General features: G+C 40.2%; 1 protein-coding gene across 2 annotated transcripts in view; it reads right to left on the bottom strand.

Moving 5' to 3' along the window:
* The window catches only part of RAB27B (RAB27B, member RAS oncogene family), a 178,799-nt gene that overhangs the window by 60,543 nt on the left and 93,985 nt on the right, over positions 1-24,271 (bottom strand). Inside the window, exon 1 of one of the 2 annotated variants that reach the window (XM_055417394.2) lies at positions 7,351-7,731. The exons of the other annotated variant lie outside the window; for it this stretch is intronic. The gene's annotated coding sequence lies outside the window, so the exon portion shown is untranslated. Of the gene's footprint in view, positions 1-7,350; positions 7,732-24,271 lie in introns of those variants that run through there. 2 annotated transcript variants of the gene reach the window in all.

Below are 24,271 nucleotides of genomic sequence, written 5' to 3'. Positions count from 1 at the left end.
CTTAGGTTTTATCTTCCTCTTTATTACCACAAACAAACTTTACCAGGTTACACTCAAATTATCTGCTCCTGGATCTACCTCAACAGACTCTAAGCTCTTCAAGAGTAGGAACTATGTCTTATACATCCTTTCCATCAAACGACTAAATATGCTGCTGACACAGAAACAGCACATAATGAATTTTTCTAATAAACAATTCAGATATGTAAAAATTACACCAGAAACTGAGTTGCTATTATTAGTTTTAACATGGTAGACAGATCTCTTTATTGTAATAAATAATTTTAAATGTCAACTTTAACATGACTAACTTGACATTTTCTCTAAAGTTTATACTATGCAGATAGACTTTGTGTTCTCCAAAGGATGTCAAGAATTCTTTGATTTTTATTTCCATGTTTTGGATCAAGTGATAGTGCAGAATAACCTGTTTATGGTAGAAAAGACTAAAAAGCAGTGTATTTTTTAACCCTCTTATTTCAATTTCTTCAGTACTCTTGCCTGGAAAATCCCATGGACGGAGGAGCCTGGTGGGCTGAAGTCCATGGGGTCGCTAAGAGTCGGACTCGACTGAGCGACTTCATTTTCACTTTTCATTTTCATGCATTGGAGAAGGAAGTGGCAACCCACTCCAGTGTTCTTGCCTGGAGAATCCCAGGGATGGCGGAGCCTGGTGGGCTGCCGTCTATGGGGTCGCACAGAGGCAGACACAACTGAATCGACTTAGCAGCAGCAGCAGCAGCACACACTTTTAAAGAACATAGTTCCTGAGAAATAAGTCAAAAATGTTTCTACCGGTAATAAAACATGATGAAACAGAATACATGTCTTTCTTTAAATATATAGTTAACATTTATGAAACCTGGAAATTTACTCTTTTGAATTAACTTTCTGTTTTCAAGGTGCCAAGCCTATCCCCTTAGGTGTCTGCATATTTACTATACTGATTTTAAGAGTCATTGCTACTCTAGATGAATTGCAGCATACCTCAGTCTTTATTTCACTAAAATCATCCTAATCCAACTCCTTCCAGAATGTAAAGGATAGGAAAAGAGTTTCTGGTCTCATGGGCCTCACACATGAGCTGACTTTAAAAGTCAAAGTGTCCTTGGCGAGCATGAAAAACCAGAAGGAGTTGGAGCCATGAAAACCACACTTGATTTGCAAAGCTGTGTTGGGAACCAGAGAGAAGAGCATTACAGCTCAAATGAAATTCATCTTCATCACAACTCAGCTATTATCATAGAGCTGTTTCACAGAGAAAACCACACCATAAAACTCAAAGACCTCCCCCACCTCGCACCAGAAACAGACGCTCGCCAGGCTTACCAAGTCTGTAGAGTAGGGCAAGCCCACAGTGGGTGAAACCATCCCCGTTAGAGGGCAAAACACACGCAGGGTACAGGGCCTCACCTTCCATTTCTCATCCCGCTCTCACCTCTAAGAACACTCTTTGCAATCTTAAACAGAATGAGTTCTCACCAAATGTGCAAACTTCCGGGGTGGGAAGAGGGCACCTCCATTAGGCGACTATCCAGGAGCAGTACTAATAATGAGCTACAGATTCCACCTTGGTTTCCTTGGTTTTTCTAGTAGCTGAGTGAAAAAGTTATAACCTAACAAGGAGGGTTGGGGAAATTGCAGTATTTAGGTCAGTTTCAAAATGACTAGCACCTGATGATGGTTTAGTGCCATCCTGAGAAAAAAGCAAACCCAAAGTTGTTCATTCCATTTTATTGCTACTATGCAGTCTTCGTCAACTAGCATCCTGTATTTTTTTTTAATTGTTAAATTTGTATGATTTTTAAAAGTCATTTTCCAGTTAGAGTTATTGCAAAATACTGGCTCTATTCCCCATGTTGGATGATGCATTCTTGAAACTCACCTCCCACTCCCCAATCCTTGCACTGTCCTTCCCCCAATACATAACCACTGGTTTGTTCTCTATAACTGCGAGTCTGCTTCTTTTTGTTTTATTCACTAGTTTTCTGTGACAAGTTAGTTGTCCACTTGTGTCTGACTCTGCGATCCCATGGACTGTAGCCCGCCAGGCACCTTTGTCCATGGAATTTGACAGGCAAGAGTAGTGGAGTGGGTTGCCATTCCCTTCTCCAGGGTATCTTCCTAAACCAGGGATCAAACCTGGGTCTCCTGCATTACAGGAAGATTCTTTGCCACTAGGGAAACAACATTTTAGATTTCACATATAAGTGATATCATACAGTATTTCTCTCTTTGACTTATTTTACTTAGTATAATGCCTTCAAGTCCATCTATGTTGGTGCAAATGGCAAAATTTTGTTCTTTTTATGGCTGAGTAGTATTCCAGTATGGGCTTCCCCAGTGGTGCAGCAGTAAAGAGTCTGCCTCTAATACATGAAGATCAGGAGATTCAAATTCTATCCCTGGGTCGGGAAGATCCCCAGAAGAGGGCATGGCAACCCACTCCACTATTCTTGCCTTGAGAATTTCATGGACAGAGGATCCTGGTGGGCTATAGTCCATAGGGTCAGAAAGAGTTGGACACACCTGAAGTGACTGAGCACAGTATTCCAGAGTGTGTGTGTGTGTGTGTGTGTGTGTATACCACATCTTCATAGCATCTCATTTCTAACATAAGATTAAAGAATACGGCTTTGTCATATCACGTCGTATTTATTTGAATTTGTTTCTACATGTTAACCCTTAGTTGTAAATACTAGGACATGTTCACTAAAGTAATTTTTCCTAAGATACGTTTTGCAGTGTTTTCTGTATTGTTTATCATAGAGTCATTCACCTCCAAGCTCTGAGAGGCAGCCTTTGATAACTGGCATTGCCAACCTTGAAATGATTAAGATCAAAGTTTGAATGAGCGAGGGACGGGGCCGAGACTGGGTGTGATAGTTTCTGCCGGTTTAGTTGTTTTGTTCAGTCAAAAAAAAAATTAAGAAATTAGATGCATTGCTCCCATGCTTCCCAGCATTTGGAAAAAAGATTTCAGAAAATCCGAGGTCTAAGTCACCTCAAGGAGGCACCTTGAGTGAATATAAGAAAGCTCCTGATCTTGGGAAAGGCTTCTACTATTTTAGGCACTAAGAGAGGGCCAGGTTTCTGTTCCCTCTTTGAAAAATCTAGTTTCACTCTATACTTTTCATTTCTATACTTTTTTAAAAAATATTTTCACATATCCAGAAACATATATCAACAGTACATTGCTTATGAAAATAGTATATTTTGAATAACAGTCCATGAGAACTGAGTAACTCTTTTAACAAACTTCTCAGACTCTGAGGACCTTGCCTATGTTAGATTGGACAAATATCACACAGACCCATTTTGCCTTTTCTAATTATTTTCGTTCTGGTGTATCCCTCCGGTCAGATTTAACACACAGTTTCACTTTTCTGAGCAAGTTAAGAAGAGAGAAACAAGAAAATAAATCGGGTTGACCCCAAGTTCACTATAATTGACAATAAATTTGGTTAATGATGGGCTTCTTAAAGGTTTGACTTAAATCCCACCAATTTATACCTATCCCTGCCTTTTCTAAAATTGTTCCCCAAATTATGTGAATCTCGATATCTTTGACTATAGTTTTACCTACTAAAAAGGGTTGTTCCTGCATTTCTGAATATTAGACATTTGGTTTCTATGGCAGCTCCAATTGCTTTATATGTGTGTGCAAGCTCAACTGCTTAGTCGTGTCCGACTCTGCAACCCCATGGACTGTAGCCCGCCAGTCTCCTCTGTCCGTGGGATTTCCCAGGCAAGAATACTGGAGTGGGTTGCCATTTCCTCCTCCAGGCAACTGCCATATACTATGATGTTATTTACTTTACTTTGATGCTATGTTCTACAACTGTATAAACTAAATTTTCACTGTTATCTCTTAATATGTGATCTATAATATCTATCAAGTATCAAACAAATTGTGTTCTTTCTTGGGTTTGTAGGATCACAGTTTTGGAAGAGAGGTTGAAGGTCATTTAGTTCAGCTTCTGAGTACAGACAGTTCTCTATAACAAATAAGTCATGGAGTGGACTTCTTAGTTTTCTCAGATAGACCTTATCCCATCTTTGCAATGACTTCCCAGGTGGGCTTCCCTCGTGCCTCAGCTGGTAAATAATCCACCCACAACGCGGGAGACCTGAGTTCAATTCCTGGGTTGGGAAGATGCCCTGGAGAAGGGAAAGGCTACCCACTCCAGTGCTCTGGCCTGGGGAATTCCATGGACTGTATAGTCCAAGGGGTCACACAGAGTTGGCCACGACTGAGTGACTTACACTTCACTTCAGTCCACCCAGGTGGTCTCGCCAGCCTCACGCTGTGCCCCTCTCCAGCCCTGCTTTCTAGTCTCTTCTGCTGTTTTTAGTCCCTAGGCTGTGTCTGATTCTTTGCGACCCCATGGACTGCAGCACACCAACCAGGCTTCCCTGTCCTTCCCCATCTCCCAGAGTTCACCCAAACTCAGGTCCATTGAGTCGGTGATGCCATCCAACCATCTCATCCTCTGTCATCCCCCTTCTCCTGCCTTCTATCTTTCCCAGCATCAGGGTCTTTTCCAGTGAGTTGGCTCTTTGCATCAGGTGGCCACAGTATTGGAGCTTCAGCTTCTTTTCAACAGACAACATCTAAATGGTAGTGTCGCCCTCCTTCACTCAGAATAAAAATCAAAAGCCAACATGCTTGCTTTCGAAGCCCTCTGTGACCTCCCCCCAGAGACACAGACAGCCTTCCCTGCCACTCCTGGAAGTTGCCAGGCAAACTCTTGCTTGTTGATCCTTCAGTCTAGACAACTCTATCTCCTTGTAACCACATGGCTCACTCCCGAGCTTCCATAAGACCAACACTGAAATGGGCACCCGATCTAAAGTTTCAGCACTAACTGGGCGTGTCCCTGCCACTGTTTGTTCCTTCTCTGCTCTACATCCTCGTCCAGCGCTGATCTCCAGTGTATCACAGATCTAACTTGCGCATCCATTTATTCTCTAAAGTAAAAGGCAAGTTCCCTGGAGTCCAGACACTTTTGTGCATTTGGTCCATTTCTGTTCACATGGAGCCCAGAATAAGGCTTGACGCTATTAATAAAAATTTGTTTAAGAAGTGAACAAGAAATGTAAGTTCTTTTTCTCAACTACACTCACCAGGTGTTTACTTAGAAAAGACAACTTATTTAAAATTTTTTGGCTATGTGTTAAACAGCATTTTATTTTCATTACTGATAATCCAGACAAGTTTCCTTCATTTAAGGAGGGCTTATGAGAGAAGGTTAATATTTAAAGAATATGAATAATGATTGCAAAGGGAGTGAAACAAGTTTAGTAATACTCTCAACTCCATTTATGAGGTTTACAATTGGTTTTTATTATGCTTCATGGTGTTGCTACTTCCGACTACTAGAAAATAAATGTCAGCTCCATTCTACACCTAATAATGAGTGAAAAATTACACCCCTTTAGCCATCAACTCCAAAAAGTGACTTACCCTTCATGGGAAACACCTAGTTTGTCCTGTCTGTTTTTACAGTAATTGTTTTCCTGTCTCTCAAAACTGCAATTACTCGCTTAAAAGCAGAACCATTGGTTAACCTACCTTGATGAATCAACTCAAGAGACTGGATTAATTGTGAGCTGAGCTTTATGTGAATAGTTGGTCTATGTTTCATGCTGTCCTGATCTGCAAGATCAAAAACCTGAACAAAAATGTCCCAGGCTGAAGGTGGGAAAACAGCAGATTTCTGTTTTGAACCACCTGGGGCTCTGGATGGCTCCTCTCTTTCCAGAAGGACAGTTAAATACAATGAAAAGCAGTTCAGAAACAAGTAGATAATTTTAATATAAGCTGGTGTGCCAAGGAGCTGAGCAGATCAATTCTATTAGAGTTACCTTCCCTATCAGGTTGTCAGATTCCTGTTCCAGAAATGGCCTATGAGAGTTGTGGTTTGCTTACATTTGACAGATACCCTTTGATTCCTTCTTGGCATCTTTGAGAACAGGCTTGTCCAGTTTCATTGGCAAGGTTTTGTTCTTTCGAAAGCAAAGATGGTAACATTTTATGGGAGGCCACTGTCAGTTCTTCAGCAGAAAAGCCTCCTTAACACTAAACTCTCTGCCAAGATTGCCTTGTTTTCGTCATTCCTGAAATCCCTTCTTGCCTTCAAGAAGGACTGACTCCCTCCAGGTAGAGGATTAATGATAGGAAACTGTGAAGATAAGTATACGGGGAAAACAGCACAAGGCAGGCATGGCTCTCACTTCATACTACAATTTGGACTTTACGGTAGCTTGAAAGTTCAATAAACTGAAATGCCTGAGGCTATATTGCTGAAGTTAACTTTTCTGTTAACTTCAAATTTAGAACTCTATAACCGTGCACATAAAACATTTATATAGATATATGTTTATTTGTTTATAATATTACTGAAGATGTGTGAATGTAACTGAATATTAAGAACAGTACATCTTTGAAACAGACTAAAAATCCATAACTATTATTATGTTCAATAATAATTTTGTTGCTAAGAACTCTGAAACTGTATGTCGTTGACTTTGTCATAATAAGGTGCTAGATACACAGGCGGAATGGTACCTATCCTTAATGTTAGGTCTTGAAATAAAAAGCAGTAACAATGTTAACCAGTGTGTAACAGATAGCAGCAAGTTTGATGACTGACCAAACTCAGCCTTTTCCTAGGAACAGAGGCTCCAGCTTCTGCTTAGGGACATTCCACCCGATTCAATAGCTTTCAGATAACGAGATAATGATGTAGGGAGTTGGAAACTCTTGGAAGCTCATTTATTGTGACCAGTTGAACAAACACACGTGTACACACCCTTCTAGGACTGCAATACCCGGATCACACTTCTGAAAGAACAGGTTAAAAAAAAAAAAAAAACAACTATCAGACCTGATTTCTCTGGGGCTTATCACCCGAGGACGGACAATCCCTTGTCTCGCCTCATGAAATGACTTCTTAAATGAACCTCGAAACACATGATGATGATGAAGAATTATTTCGGTTGTCTTTGAGATACAGATGGAAGGAAACTGACATTGCTAAGCCAGGTTCTTTTTTTAAAATCCCAACCAGCTGTTTGATCGGCGAGGACGAAAACAAAGACGGACACCAGCTAGTTTTCTGATGACACCCGCGCCCCCGCCACGCCTGCACCAGAACGCCGGGTGGAAGCCGCCGATCCAGGGCGCTCACACCCCGAACCCAGCTCCAGACCCGGGGTCCCTCGCCGCCGGCCTACATCTCCCCATCCACGTCTCACTTCCCTTTCGCAGGCGAGCGGCTCAGCAAACCCCCCAGTGGGTGGGAACACGTTCCAGCAATAACAGCCCGGCTGGCCGCCCCGACTCACCAGCCTGCGAAGTTTTCCTTGGCGAGAGGTGTCGGGTTTCAGAGGTTTCCTTCCCCGTCCCCAAGCCCTGCAACTCCTGGCCACCAGCCACGGCCCGGGGTCTGCCTTCCAGGGCGACAGTCCCGGGCACCGCTCCGATTGTTTTCCGCCCCCAACCTGTGGCTCTCGATCGCTCCAACAGCCGGCGGGTGCCCAGCCCCTGCCCGTCGGCACGGCAAGCGGCAGGACTGGGAGCACCTCCCCTGGGCCCGCCGAGCCCCGGGAGCTGCAGGGCTCGCGTGTGACGAAGGCGTGTCTCCCAGTCCCAAAGGCGGACGTGCGGGCGCACCTCCGGCTAACCTTGCTGGTGACTCAACGGCGCTCGCTTTCTGCGCCGAGGTCTCGGCTCTGTGGGTCTCCAAACCCCAGCAGCCAGCTCATTCTGAGTCCTTGATTTTTCCGTGTTTCCTTGGATTTCTCTTTTCCAAAGAGCCCCTGGGCACTGTGAGAACGGCTTCCAGGGCACTGCATTTTCTCCTCCGGGAAGGGAGGTCTTCGTTAACTAGAGACCAAGGAGTTGCCAGTGGAGAGGGGAGAGGGGCCTCCGGAAATAAGAGGGCTCTGAAGGAAATCCGTGTTTTAAAAGTTAGGGTCTGTTCACAGGCATCCATTCAGCAGGATGCGCTGCCCTCACCTTTGCCTCCTACAGTCATTTTGGAGATCTGCAGCTGAGTCAACAGGGGTCGTGTCTATGATATCAGAGGAAACCAGGCAGCACACACATTCACTGAACACATCTTAATGAAGCACCTACTATCTGGCAGACACTTGGCAATCATCTGTCCACACCCACGATGCTGGCTGGCTCTCTTGAGATCACATCTCAGACAGACTAAGACATCTTTGGTGTTTACACTGATGGTTAGAGCCCAAGGCTGAAGACATACAAGAGCAATTGATTTTTTTTTTTCCCACTGTGAAGAAAATGAGAAAGTTCCAAATGTGTTGCTTGCATGCATGTTGGTGAACAGTGAGGTGATTGCTTAAGTGTTCATTGTTTGGCCAGCTCTGACAGAGTGCCTTAGAGACAACTGGGAGGCATTGACACTGTCAGGGACGGATCATCTGTGGGAGAAGCGCTGTGGGAGGAGTTTAACAAAAGAACCTAAAACGCAAACCAAACGCAAACAAACCATAGCAAAGCAGTGGAGAAGAGGGGTGTTGGAGAAAACACGTGGTTTCACAGGAATCTGTCTCTTGTACTAAGAGAATTTGGAAAAAGGTCTATTTTCTGTGCCTCGGTGTTCTTATCTTGAAAATGGGGAGAATAAAATGTAGGGTTATTGGCAGTAAATGGGTTCAGATCAGCAAAGCGCATAGACCAGTGGTATAGTAAAGTCTCTATGAGTGTTGCCTGCACACTATTTTGGTAACAATTATCTAGTCCTTTCTCCCAAAGTACGGTCTGATTTATAAATACTATTCTGATCTACTGGGAAATGTTATTGGAGGTTCGGGTTATACATTTTCAAATATATATTCTGGGAACATTTGTTTATAGTATAATCTGTTTTGCATCAGCAATATCTGTACTGCTGTGTGTGTCTATGGGGCCTGAGAGAGAGAAAAGAAATACATAAACAACCTTGACTGTATTCTTCTTTTCCTAGCATGGTAATTTAAAATGATTCTCTGTACATGATATAAAATGGCGATCTGTATTCTTCACTGAGTTTATGTGTTCACTAATTTACTTAATCCTACCAGCTGTTATTTCCCATATTCAACAGCTTTGATGGTGCCCTTATCCACAGATCATCTCACTGGGCTTTCACAATGTTGCTTTGAAAGAGGCAAGGCATCTATTATTTTTTATTGTCCCCATTTTTAAGAATGAAGAAACTGAGGTCGAGAGTCCCAGCAACGTGCCCAGAATCCCAAAGGTCCAGGAATGTAGGATTCAGATCTGCTGATCCAGAAGGCAAAGCTCACAGTAGTCAGGACACCGTGCTGCCTGCCTTCCGTTTAAGGGGCAAGTTCCTCTAGTGAGAAAGTCTAACACACACATTTATCATCTGCTTTCTTTGCCGCCCTTCCCTTCTCTCAAAGGTAACTGTGTTAGCTGCCTCGGAGGGCTAACTCCTATAGGGACAACTCTCCAGGAGTCACCTGCTGTGTCTCTCGTTCCGAGGCTCAGAGGTGCTAGTATTACATAGGGATGCTCTTCAGCTACTCCAGAGGGTAGACCTTTCCTTCCCTGTGGGAAGAGGGTTCCAAGGAGGAGAAGGCAGTGGGAGAATATGAGCAAAATGATTCCTGGCCACTTCATGAAGGCCACTTTGACCAAAGACAGAGCAGAATAAAAAACTCTGAAAAACCATGAAAGCAAGGTGACAGCATCCTGTGAGGTTAAAAAAAAAAAAAAAAAATGTCTTTCTGCACCTGGCGTTTGCATAGCACAAATTCAATAGACATAATTTCTCTCAATAAGCCTATCACTGAATAAATACAGCACTAAGGTAAACAGATAAATAAATGTACCTGGGTGTTAAAAATGGTTAAACACCTCTCCCTCCCCAATCTCCTCTGACACAAGAATAAATGCATTTGGAGGACTTCCCTGTAGGCCCAGGGGTTAAGGTTTTCAATGCAGCAGGTGTGGGTTCGATCCCTGTTTGGGAAGTTAAGATCCCACATGCCTCACGGCCAAAAAACATAAAACAGAAACAATATTTAACAAATTCAATAAAGACTTTAAAAATGATCTGCATCCAGAATACATTTTTATATGCTATGAAATCATAAAGACAAATAAAGAGGAGAAGAGACATCAAGAGATAAATAAACTGCAATAGACAGTTTGGAAAAATCTGAGTCAGATGGAAGCTGGGTAACCGATCAGGAAGAGGAGGAGTTGTATACTGCTTGCCTGTGGGAGGGGTGATGGATGAGAAGCAGTAACTCCTTGTGTAAGCTGAGAGGCTCAAGCCCAGGAGGCAGAAATACCATCAGAGAAGGAGGCCAGCTGGTGGGGTGAACACAGGGATTTGGTTAGACGTCTGTATTCAGAATGTCCAGACCTAAAGTTCACTTCCCCACCGCCGTACAATCAACCAATTGTACATAAGTCTCTCCATCTGCTCAACTCAGCCTCTAGGAGACTGGAGGTTTATTTTCTGGTGAAAGTAAACTAGAGTACTTTGTGGTTTAACAAGATGAACTGAACACATGCATTTTTACTCTGCTCCTGTAGAAAATGAATTTAAAACAAGTGGACCTCAACATAGTAAAAAAAAAAAAAATTCAAAATACACTCAAAATGTTACAAATTTGAAAGATGGGTGGATGACAAAAGGGAAAGTCCAGGAGTATAATTTTTTGTTAAGCAATTAAACACACCAAGATATGTCATTTTGAGATATTAGCAGCCCAGGAATAAAAAGAATAAAAACATCTTCCAGAAACATAAAGCAGATAACATACAGAGGAAAATAATAAAAATTGTATTGGATTTCTCAAGAGCAATAATGGATCCAGAAGACTCTTTAAGTGCCTTCACAATTTATGAGTGAAACTATTTTGAAATGAGAATTGTGTACCCATACAAAATGTTAGCCAAGTGTGATTAAAATATGTTTAGACGTGTAAGGAACCGAAAACATAATTCCTTTATTGTCTTTAAGGAAGGATCCCCAAAATAGGCTTATAAATCAAGAAAGAGGAAATGGAACCCAGGAAATGAAGGTCCAGCTCAGGAGACAGTGAAATGAATTCTCCATAACAACAGGCCTAGATAGAAGCAGAAGAGTGGACGGTAGAGGTAAAGTCTCCTGGAAATAATTATTTCATGGACATGGACATTTGAAACATTTTTGATAAAATGTTCATCATAAAATGTTCAAATGAGACTGAAGTCTTCATCCAGTTCTAGGTTTTCTCTTCTGAGCGTCCCACTGGATTTCTTAGCCCTTTGCCGGTAGGGAGGCATGTTACTGAGTTCCAGCCAATGGCATGTGGGCAGTAGTGACCTACACCACTTCCGGGTCATTCCCATAAAATGACCTGTGAGATCCTCCACGCTTTCTCTCTTTCCTTATTGGTATCCAGACATAAAGACTCAGTGAAGAGCTCTGAAGCCCTGCTGCTGCTGCTGCTAAGTCACTTCAGTCATGTCCGACTCTGTGCAACCCCACAGACGGCAGCCCACCAGGCTCCCCCGTCCCTGGGATGCTCCAGGCAAGAACACTGGAGTGGGTTGCCATTTCCTTCTCCAATGCGTGAAAGTGAAAAGTGAAAGTGAAGTCGCTCAGTCGTGTCTGACCCTTAGCGACCCCACAGACTGCAGCCTACCAGGCTCCTCCATCCATGGGATTTTCCAGGCAATAGTACTGGAGTGGTTAGAAGACATTAAATCCCCGAGGTGAAAGAAATAGAGGCTCTGAATGATTGTGTGGCATAGAAACCCTAACCATCAGCCACTGGGCCGTGGCATGAGCAAGAAGTAAACCTACACTGAGATAAGCCACTGAGAGCTTTTGGAATTGTTTGTTAAAGTAGTTAGACTGTTCTGTTACAATTTGAAAGACCATCTGGGGGCATTTATGAGTCATTTATGCACTTCCCAGATGGTGCTAGTGGTAAAGAATCTGCCTGCCAATGCAGGAGACACAGGTTTGATCCCTGGGTCAGGAAGATGCCCTGGAGGAGCGCATGGCACCCTACTCCAGTATCCTTCCCGGGAGAATCCCATGCAGAGAGGAGCCTGGCAGGCTACAGTCCACAGGGTCGCAGAGAGTTAGACCTGACTAAAGCAACTTAGCACGCATGCGTGAATAGTTTATTCTAGGTACGAAGTATACCAAGTAAATTGAAAAAGGATATTAATAACTCCAGGAGAAACAAAAGGTTATGACTAAAGTAATAATAATACAGCATTTCATTCAGATGTGAGTATAATCAGAATAATTGGAACTTGAAAAAGAGAGTAAACATAAGCCATGATATAACCGCATGTGAAGCGTGAGTACAGGGAAAAACAGTATACGTATGTGCAAGAGAACTAAATACTCAAGTATTACACATAGAGTCAGTAAACACTGTGTGAAATTGCTAAATAAAGAAAGGCAGGATAAGCAAACCTTTTAGAAATATGCAAGTAAATATAATAAAAATCCACTAAAAGAGTCAGAGTCAAGAGTTTTGTTGTAGGGATTGAGACCAGGACTTAAGAGGAAATCTGTGCTATTTTTTAAGAATTTGAACATCTTTTTTAAAAACTATGAGATGTTTTTACCTTAGTAAAAATAATATTAAAGTAGTTTTTTTTTTGTAATTTATTTTTTATTGGAGGCAAATTATTTTACAATATTATATTGGTTCATGTCAATGTATGGTAAAGTAGTTTTAAAATATACAGAAGAAAACAAAAGATACTTGTTCAATAGAGAAAACATTATAATTCATTATTACTTTCATATATTTTTGCATAATAGCCTAAGAGCAGTGGAGAAAGTGAATTTGGGGTGCAGACCGAAGATACATTTGAGAGGTTTGCACAGTCGTTTATTGACTCAGCAAACATTTATTAAGTAACATGCGCCTGATCCTTAGGGCTATCAGGCACTAGAGATGAAGTGGAGGACTTGAAGGAAGAACGTTTAAGGTATACTGAGAAAAGGAGCATTTCAAAGTTTTAAACAAAAAATATGTTTGGTTTCTTCTCTCTTGTCCTAGGTGACACGAGCCACTGACTTAGCTTGCCTTTCGTGCTTCAAAGTCCCCTTATGAAAGGTCCACACTGATGAGATCAGAGGTTTCCTAACTTAGCCCTCCTCTGGGTCTGAAGTGAAGGTAGTCATGTTCAGGTTTGCCTCCACCCTCTGCTGACCTGTAGTCCATATGAGGTCTCTCTAATCACAAATAAAAATCAACCCCTCCCTAGGGTGAGGAGGCCCCACAGTATGATTAAAACTCACAGGACTGGACTCCCAGGTCATGCTAGTTTTCCTAACTACTTTTAAAGACATGATGTCAAAGAATATATATACCTGAATGAATTTTTACTGGCAATTATTTTAAATGTATAACACATCAAGACCTATTTTAGGCATTAAAGTGGACCTATTCACATAATTATGTGTATAGCATCTATTCTATGGTGATGTCTTAATTTCCCCACTTCTAATTTCATTTTGACTCAGTTTCTTAAAATGTGAAATGGACACACACTGGAACTTCACATGGAAATTATGTAACTTAGCCTAATTCTCTCTATGTTAAAGGAACATTCTGTGGGGAGGGACCAAATGGTCTCATGAATAATGTCTGCATACAGACAGAAAACAAAAAATGCTATAATTATGGGCAAAATTACAATGATAAAGCTCTTTTATCAATTTATCAAATTGATTAAGGAGAAATAGATTCATATTGATAAAAACTAAGGAGACAGGAAAGAATACAGTGACAACACATAAACATACACATAAATACAGTCGTATATCATCATATATAATTGCACATATGAACACTGGTACGGTCATTTAAAAGCACACTTGAAGTGTGTAGTTATCTATGCTTAAAGTGAGCTTTACAGTGAGCTACAGAATAAAATGCCGTACGAGCCTGCCATGTAACTGTAAACAATCATACGGTGATTCTGTCATTTTCCCAAAATATCAAAAAATAGTGTTCTTGTTCACAATTTTTGCTACTTTTTAACAGCAAACATTTCAACTGAGATGCCATACACCCAGGAATAATTTAATCTGTCTTAGATTCCTTTGCTGGCCTTTTAGCAAATTATCAGGTAATCTGTTCAAGTATCCAAACTGACACTGATTGATGTAATTTCAGGTAAATATGTCTTTTTCTCCAAATAGTTTTTTGATCAAATTAAAGTTCTTTCATTAATATTCCATTTTAAAAGATCTAGAGTGACACCAATATAAGATAAACATCCTTTTTAAGGCATAATCTGGGAAATGATGTGCCTTATGTCTGATCATATATGATATTAGAAGACAATTTGCAAAAATAACAATTGCCAAAAGAAGATTTGGTGATATCCAAGAATCCCATGTTAAATAATTACTTTTCTAAAATTTATTTTTAATTGGATGGTAACTGTTTTACAATGTTGCACTGGTTTCTGCTGTACAACAATGTCATTTAGCTATAAGCCTATATATGAATATATCCCCTCCAACTTCCCTCCTATCCATAAATGATTGCTTTTTAAAACTATATTTTTAAGAAACAGGCTGTTTCATTAAATGATCTTAAATTATAATTACATGAAATATCATTTAACCCATTTTTGCAATCAATATGGCAACAGTTTATATACCTATAATAATTCTATCATATTTGTAAGATATATTTAAATTTTCCATTTCCAAAATAGCATGAAAACTGTAAGTACCTTAGCCTATATAATACCTCCTGAAATATGCATCGCTGCCATAACCACTAAATAGGCCCCAATTCTGTGCAATTGCTATACATATTTTATTACTCCTGAAGATTGAGAGAATGGAAGAAATTCTCTGTATCATATAAAATATGTGTTTTGTTAGAACTATTCAACTTATTTTATTTTTTTTAATTTTTATTGGAGGCTGATTATTTTACAATATTATATTGGTTGGTTTTGCCATACACTGACATGAATCCGCCCCGGGTATACATGAGCTCCCCCTCCCGAACCCCCCCTCCCACCTCCCTCCTCCCCTTATCCTCCCTCTGGGTCATTCCCGCACACCAGCCCCGAGTATCCTGTAACATGCATCGACCCTGAACTGGTGATTCGTTTCACATATGATAATATACATGTTTCAATGCCATTCTCCCAAACCATCCCACCCTCACCCTCTCCCACAGAGTCCCAAAGACTGTTTTATACATCTTCAACTTATTTTAAAGAAATTGTAAGTAATTTATTTTTACAGTCATATATTTAGTGCAAGTCTCAGGAGAGACAATGTTTTTAAAGAACTGGTAAAAGAACACATGATCAGAATGAAGACACAACAGCTAATAAGAACGTCTCCTTTTCTTGCATTACACTGCCTGTGAAAGTAAAGTGTTAGTTGTTCAGTCATGTCCAACTCTTTGCGACCCATGGACTGTAGTCCACCAGTTTCCTCCATCCATGGGATTCTCCAGGCAAGAATACTGGAGTGGGTTCCCACTCAGCTCTTCCTGATCCAGGGATTGAACACAGGTCTCCCGCATTGCAGGCAGATTCTTTACTGTTTGAGCTACCTGGGAAGCCACTGTCTGTAAAATGTGGTAAGTATTAGTCATCTTATAAAGCATTCAAACCCCATTTTTTGTTTGTGGGGTCTTAATTCATGTCTTGGTGACAGCCCCCTATAAAACCAAAGGGCTCAGATACTCATGACAGAGGTGGCAGAATGTGGATGTGGGTAGAATGCAGTAGCGTGGAGTGGTTCCAATGGTGCTGTTCTAATTACATGATCGAGTGCTTCTAGACTCACAACTCTAGCTCATGCCAGCACGCCCTGGAGTGGAGACCACAAAATATCAAACCTGGAAAAAGGAACCTTACAACTAGAAGAAATATGAAACTTGTTAATTTACACAAGCAAAGAAGTGAAAAACACATATGGGAATGGATTTGAAAGGTGCTTTATACCAGGGAGGAAGGAACACAGTTTTAGAACAGGATGGCTGGTTAATATGGATGTTCAGGATAAAATGTACTAATTTCATTAGCTCAGAACACTTGCAATTTTTTTCAGTTTGATGAAATTCAAACCTAGAGTAAGCCCTCCCTTAATTCAAAGACCCACCTTTGATCTTTGGGAAGGACGCTGAACAACTCTGCAGATACCATGCAGAATGTCTTCTTTGTACGTTTTCCCAAAAGATCATGTTTCTATTACAATTTCCCAAGGTGATATTGGGGAAACATGATCTTCTTCTGAACAGCAGAAAAGTCATCCCTGAGATATCACTAATGTCAGAGTAAGAAGAAAGTCACTGCAGTTCAAAGATAAGAGTCAGGGCTGACGCCTTAATCAAATTCAGCTTCACAGTGGGCTCAACAGGAACTCAAATCCATCTCATTTTTCTCTAACCAATAGGTTAAATGTGATAGAAAGCTAATTTAAAGACACTGAAACTATGCAATGCAACCATAGAGAATACTTCCAATTGGATAGTTTTTCTCTGAAAGAATTACAGATATTCGTGTCATTACTAGGAAAGATACAAAAAAGGTGATTACTATCACATCTCCACTTGATTCTCTACAATGACCTGTGTCGAAGGTGGATGGGTCTTCAAGAATATCAATAAACATCTTTACACTTAATCAGATGATTTCAACTGCAACTAATGCAATTAAATAGACACAGTTTTTAAGATAGCTTCTTATATGACCTGTTTGATGAAAGTGTGAAAGTGTTGGTTATTCAGCCATGTCCACCTCTTTGTGACCCCATGGACCCGACAGGCTCCTCTGTCCTTGGGATTCTCCAGGCAAGAATACCGGAGTGGGTTGCCATTTTCTTTTCCAGGAAATTTTCTCAACCCAGGGATTGAACCCAGGTCTTCTGCACTGCAGGCAGATTCTTTAGCGTCTGAGGCATCAGGGAAGCCAAATATACTTGGATAGATGACTCTAAATATTTATTTACTGAATAACCTGAAAGTCTCTCTAATTGATCCAGATTTACAGCATTCCTGTTTCTTGTACTTTAGGCCCAAGAGGTTTATAATAAAAGAACTATCTGTAGTAGTGTGCTATACAGAACCTTTGCATCTCCTAGTAGGGAAATTATTTTGGAAGCTTCTATGTGTAAAATCATAGAATGGAAAGTCTTCCCAGATTCAGGATAAAGTAAGGTAAACAAGCATCCTAAATCAAAAGGCTTTCCCTCCATAGTTGGCCAAAAGACACTTATGGTGATTCTTCTTTGATTTTTACATGTCAGAAACAGAGAGATTTAAGATTATTCGTTTTGCTTATAAAAATTTCATATGTCTGACAATAGTACATGTGTCCAAAGAATGAATGTTTGTTGAATGAGTCAATAAATAAATGAATTTGTTCACTATCTTGACATCCTTAGTGAGTAAATTTTCTCAAAAAGTGGGAGTGGCAGGATGGAGAAGAGTCTCTTGTCCACTCTGATTTTAATATATTTCATCAAATCTTATTTTTTATAACTGAAAAATTAAAAGTTCAAAAAATAGACTTGTAAAAATGATTCAAAGAGCTGTATATCAGACTCTCAAAGTGAATGTGATCTGAGAAAAAAGCAACCACAGCAAATTAAGGAAACTCCTCGAGGCAGCATGATACAAATGTGTGCATTTTTTTTTAATGAAAATTAGAAAAAGAAACTTTGATTTTCTCATTTTAATTATCATAAACTTATGCTACAATTAAAAGTAAACATATTGGCAACTCTCTTGCTATTTAACACAAGATAAATAAATCACAGAAATGCCTTGGCTATTCCTGGGCACCCTCAGCTTGCCTCATCTCATTAGTGACTAAACTGGATCTGTAACAATCAGAAAATGCACGGCCCAACTTGCACTTAATTATCTAAGATCTTTTAACATTGGTCATCACCCTTTGCAATCTGCTTTCTCCAACTCATAGCAAGTGGTTACAAGTTTTCTATCTCTTCTTCCTCCTTGAGACTTTCACTATAAAGACAAAACTATTATCATTTATACTTCTGTTTTACAGTTAGGAATTAAATTGAAATATTTGCTTAAATAATTCATTCAATTGTTAACCAGTTCAGTTCAGTTCAGTCGCTCAGTCGTGTCTGACTCTCTGCAACCCCATGAATCACAGCATGCCAGGCCTCCCTGTCCATCACCAACTCCCGGAGTTCACCCAAACTCATGTCCACCCAATAAGTTAGAGGGAAAATTTGATATGTAAAACCACACATGGCCATTCCTTAGTTATTTGGGGATAAATATATTTACAGATAGAAAAAGAAGACAGATAAAGCCTTTTGATAACACTGGAAATTTGTAAAATATCTCAAAGTTGAATACAGTCCCTGACCCCATAACGCAATGACCCCTATTATTGTATGCAAGTTAGTTTTGACTTGACATTGGCTTCTTGATTTCAATATACCCCTGTGGAGCCATGAAGCATTTGAAGTCCCTTTATTGCAGAAAGTGAAGAGGAACTCAAAAGCCTCTTGATGAAAGTGAAAGAGAGAGAAAAGGTTGGCTTGAAGCTCAACATTCAGAAAACAAAGATCATGGCATCTGGTCCCATCACTTCATGGGAAATAGATGGAAAAACAGTGGAGACAGTGTCAGACTTTATTTTTTTGGGCTCCAAAATCACTGCGGATGCTGATGATTGCAGCCATAAAATTAAAAGACGCTATTTCCAGTTTTTTGAGGAATCTCCACACTGTTCTCCATAGTGGCTATACTAGTTTGCATTCCCACTAACAGTGTAAGAGGGTGGGAGAGGTTGAGGGTGGGATGATTATCATATGTGAAACGAATCACTATTTCAGGGTCGATGCATGTTATAGGATGCTCGGGGCTGGCGTGTGGGGATGACCCACAGGGAGGAAAAAGGGAGGAGGGAGGTGGGAGGGGGGTTCAGGAGGGGGAACTTATGTAGACCCGGGGCGAATTCATGTCAATGTATGGCAAAACCAACCAATATGGTATTGTAAAATGATTTGCCTCCAATAAAAAATAAATTAATAACTTAAAAAAAAAAAGACGCTTACTCCTTGGAAGGAAATTTATGACCAACCTAGATAGTATATTAAAAAGCAGAGACATTACTTTGCCAACCAAGGTCCGTCTAGTCAAGGCTATGGTTTTTCCCATGGTCATGTATGGATGTGAGAGTTGGACTGTGAAGAAAGCTGAGCGCTGAAGAATTGATGCTTTTGAACTGTGGTGTTGGAGAAGACTCTTGAGAGTCCCTTGGACTGCAAGGAGATCCAACCAGTCCATTCTAGAGGAGATCAATCCTGGGTGTTCATTGGAGGGACTGATGTTAAAGCTGAAACTCCAGTACTTTGGCCACCTCATGCGACAAGTTGACTCACTGGAAAAGACTCTGATGCTGGGAAAGGTTGGGGGCGGGAGGAGAAGGGGACGACGGAGAATGAGATGGCTGGATGGCATCACCGACTCTGTGGACATGAGTTTGAGTGAACTCCGGGAGTTGGTGATGGACAGGGAGGCCTGGCGTGCTGTGATTCATGGGGTCGCGGAGAGTCGGACACGACTGAGCAACTGAACTGAACTGAACTAAACTGAATGACCTCCCAGCACTCTAACGGGTACAATTGATGGGTTTTAGCTAAGACAGGTGGGAGAAGGCAATGGCAACCCACTCCAGTACTCTTGCCTGGAAAATCCCATGGGTGGAGGAGACTGGTAGGCTGTAGTCCATGGGGTCTTGAAGAGTCGGATACGACTGAGTGAGTTCACTTTCACTTTTCACTTTCATGCATTGGAGAAGGAAATGGCAGCCCACTCCAGTGTTCTTGCCTGGAGAATCCCAGAGACGGCGGACCCTGGTGGGCTACCATCTATGGGGTCGCACAGAGTCAGATACTACTGAAGTGACTTAGCAGCAGTAGCAGCAGCTAAGACAGGTAACTACCAAATCTGCTTCTCCACATTAACTCCAAAAGGGCTTGCTACTTACACTTCTGCTTGTTATGACAATGCTTTATTTTACATTGCTAACAGAGACCATGAATAGTTTCATTTCTACTGCTGAGTTTCTGTTTTTACAAAAACAACTAATTATAGTCAATAAACCAGTTGAAGAAAGCAAGGGATTATATATTCAAATTTAATAAATACAAACACTCAATGTATGGCAAAAACCACTACAATATTATAAAGTAATTAGCCTCCAATTAAAATAAATAAATTTAAAACAAGAGATTAGATTTATCTAGCTGATAAAAATACTAAGTAGAATATCAAATTCTCTCAAGCATTTATGTGCTTTAACCTTGAAAATTAAAATTCACACTTTTGGATTTCGCTAGCTAGAATAATTATCTATTTACTTGCTGATCCTCAAAATAAAACATTATCTCCACTTTGTCTTTTTAGGTGTCCCTGTTTAATGCATATTTCTTCATTCAATTAATATCTGCCTACAATTTTAAAACTTGCATCATTTGACTGAATATCTGCCCTGATTATCATGGTAGTGACAAGAGGGAAAGGTTTGAGTTTTAACAGATACTTTTGTTCAATAGCTCTTATTAAATTTCTTTCTTCAAAATGTTGTGATTTTTAAAAAATCTGTTCAGTTCAGTTCAGTCGCTCAGTCGTATCTGACTCTGTTGCTGCTGCTACTGCTGCTGCTAAGTCACTTCAGTCGTGTCCGACTCTGTGTGACCCCATAGATGGAAGCCCACCAGGCTCCCCCGTGCCTGGGATTCTCCAGGCAAGAACACTGGAGTGGGTTGTAATAAATTAAGTATAATATGGTTGGTTCTAGGACTCAAGTAATAACCATGCCTATTTTCTTGAGTCCTCAGTATGGCTTTTGACCATTAAAAAACATTTTATTTCCTGAAAACATGAAGCATCCTATTCCATACCTTAGCTTAGCTAATTTATCCATTAAATTAAAACCATAATGTTCTTTTATGACTACAGTGATCCTAGTTCCATTTCCCTAAAGATGTAACTTACAACAATCTTTGTACACAGTGACTAATATGTAGTCAAAAATTTAGATGATATTTTTTAAAGTTAACTTTTTAATCCAAAAAAAGGTAACAGCTGCTGATTTATCCCTTGGCACATAAATGTTTTTAAACGAGTAGCAATTTACATTATGAAACTCTAGAGTATATTGGACATAAGAATGCTGTTACTCTGACACTGTCATCTGTGGCTGTTCTTAACTTACTCAGAATAAGATTCACGAAGTTCGTCAGGGAATGGTGGTACTTCAGTCTCTCAGTCGTGTCCGACTCTTTGCAACCCTGAGGTCTGTAGCCCACCAGGTTCCTCTGTCCATGGGATCTCCCAGGCAAGAATACTGGAGTGGGTTGCCCTGCTGTTTCCTTCTCCAGGGGATCTTCCCAACCCAGGGATCGAACCTGGGTCTCCTGCACTGCAAAAGGATTCTTTACGGCTGAGCCACCAGACTAGTTAAAGCTTAATGAGCACGAAGGATCACTGAGGACTGACAATGACATGAGCTTATGTCGTTTCTGCATAAAAATGCTGCTGTTACAAAGTAGGATTTAACCCTCCCAGCCTCCTCTTAGTGCTTATTGGTATTAAATAGTTAAGACCTGTGTCCCTAATGCTTTGCTTATGGTTAGTTTGGATTTGGCACCTATTTTATATTTTTCACTTATTTGTGTCTGTTTATACCCCAACTTGCTTTATAAAGATGATAGTTTTTTATATAAGTGCATAAAAATCCAGTAATTAAAAATAAAATTGAAATCAATAAATATAAAAATGGGCCATAAAGTTGAATAGGCACTTTATAAAAAGAGAAAAATCCAAATATCCAGTAAACATAAAAAGTTGCTCAACCCCATTAGCCAGCAGAGAAATGCAAATTAAACCATAATGAGATTCAACTATGCATCTATGAGTATGAATAAAACCAAATACCAGGTGTTGGTGAGGGCGTGGGGCAAATGAAATGCTTGTTTATTGCTCGTGGAAGTATAAATTGGTTTGACTATTTGGAAAACTAAACTTGGGCAGAGAGATATATATATGATTTAAATATATGATTTGTAGAACTTTGGGCTTCCCTGAAGGCTCAGACAGTAAAGAATTTGCCTGCAATGAGGGAGACCTTGGTTCAATCCCTGGGTTAGGTGAATTTCCCTGGAGGAGGGCATGGCAATCCACTCCAGCATTCTTGCCTGGAGAATCCCCATGGACAGGGGAGACTGGTGGGCTACAGTCCATGGGGTTGCAAAGAGTTGGACACGATTGAGTGACTAACCACACAGAACTCTGTAACATGTTCACCAGAAGTCTTTCACAAGAGCTACTTGTAGTATTAATAACTGCAAAATGAAAAGAACTTAAATGTTCATTAATAATAACATAAAAAATTAAACATCATCAACTCAATGGACATGAGTTAGAGCAAACTCCAGGAGACAGTGGAGGTCAGGGAAGCCTGGTGTGCTGCAGTCCATGGGGTCGCAAAGAGTCAGACTCGACTGAGTGAATGAACAACAAAAAACCTAAAGTTACCTGTGTTCATAAAATGGAATATTACACATCAATGGGGACGGAGTGTTTTTACCTGCAATATTAGTGAATCACGCAGGCATAATGCTGCAAAAGAAAATCCAGCCACAAAACAATATGTATGTTGAATAAGTATATATTCAAAGGCAGGCAAAATTAATCTATAGAGTTAGCCATCAAGATAGTGGTTATCTTGTCGGGGTTGATGGCAGTGGCTAAGAAGAGACTGGAGAGAAATTCTAGGGATGTTCCAGCTCTTCATTTGTGTGCTGGTTACAAGACGCATTTGTTCTGTGATCAAACATACAATTTGTACACATTTCTGCATGCACTTTGTCCAGCTGTAAAATTATCTTAAAAGATAAATTAACAACAAATGAAAACTGAAATCAGATTACAGTGAAAAAGAGAATGTGAATGGATGAAATCAGAAGTTAGGCTAGCACAAAAAAATACCTTCTCTAACATTTGTTAGAGACCATAGAGTCAATATCATCCATTACGTCCATAAAAACAAACCTGTTGCTTAAGAGACACCTGCCCATTCATATAACTAAGATCTCTGTTCCCTTGCATAGCCAATGATCTTGGCTGTGTAATAAGCTATGGTTTCCAGAACATTTTGATAATAAAATACCACAATGAATTGGTTTAGGGTGGCTTCTTAAAACAGCTATCAGTGTAGAAAGATGGTATTAATAGGAAATTATTATTCAGTAAAAGTAAATAAGCAGTTCTACAGGCAAATGAAGGGTTCACAAAATGGAATTCTTTCCAAGTTTAATCTAGTTGAGGAAATGGTTTTAGAGTAAGGAATTGATAGACTGTATCCTCAGTACGTAGATTTTGATAAGCCCTGACGCAAATGGATGTCAGACTGTATCTCCCCAGGAGTACATGGACAGCAGCCATTATATTGCTCATTACATGAGGCTCCATGGGTTTCAGCCAATACATAAAAGTGACGTATTGTTACAAAAGCCGAGAAACTTGTAAGGGTGTGTGTCTGATAGAAGAGTTACCCACTTCTGCTCAAGGTTAGACCAAGACAGTCTCCTCGGAAAGCCATCTGAGGCTCTTCCCTACTATACCGTCATCACACCCCTGAAGTTTCACTTCATGGAGCATTAATCCAATCTTTAGGGGGAAAAAATTATGTAGATGTGATCCACGCATTTTCAATGGAAACACTACTGCCCATCAGTGGGTGAAATTCGTTCTTGGAGAGTGAGATAATCTTATTCTTCGTATGTGTGAGATGTAGACATATACAGCATATACACAGATAGCACATATCTGTGGTATTAAAATTTCATGGTGGGGGGGGCAGTTAAGGGGAAAAACAACTGAAAAGGCTTCTTGGATTGGGGTGGGGGTGTGAAATAAAGGTTAAGAAAAACAGGTGTAATCAAATGCCAAACACAAAACAATAGCAGTGACCTTTCTCCAGCCCTGATTCACAGCTATTTAAAGATTTAAACTTCCACCATAACCTCATTCAGTATCATTTAATACAAATAATTTATAAGGTATTGATATAGTCTCAAAATGAATAAGCTAACTAAGTTAAATGTAGGACCATGTCTAGTAAAAAGATGAATTTGGGTTTAGAATATTAATATTTTGGCTTGGTGGTTGTTCTATTAATGTCAGTCCTGCGTTGGGAAAGTAAAAATTGTGTTATGCTGCTCAACAACTCCTGTCT

The sequence above is a fragment of the Moschus berezovskii genome, chromosome 28, assembly GCF_049115385.1.
Source record: "Moschus berezovskii isolate FMDL1 chromosome 28, NW_MosBer_1.0, whole genome shotgun sequence".
Classification (NCBI taxonomy): domain Eukaryota; kingdom Metazoa; phylum Chordata; class Mammalia; order Artiodactyla; family Moschidae; genus Moschus; species Moschus berezovskii.
The sequence above is the reverse complement of the archived record's forward strand: the minus strand, read 5'-3'. Positions and strand labels throughout refer to the sequence as shown.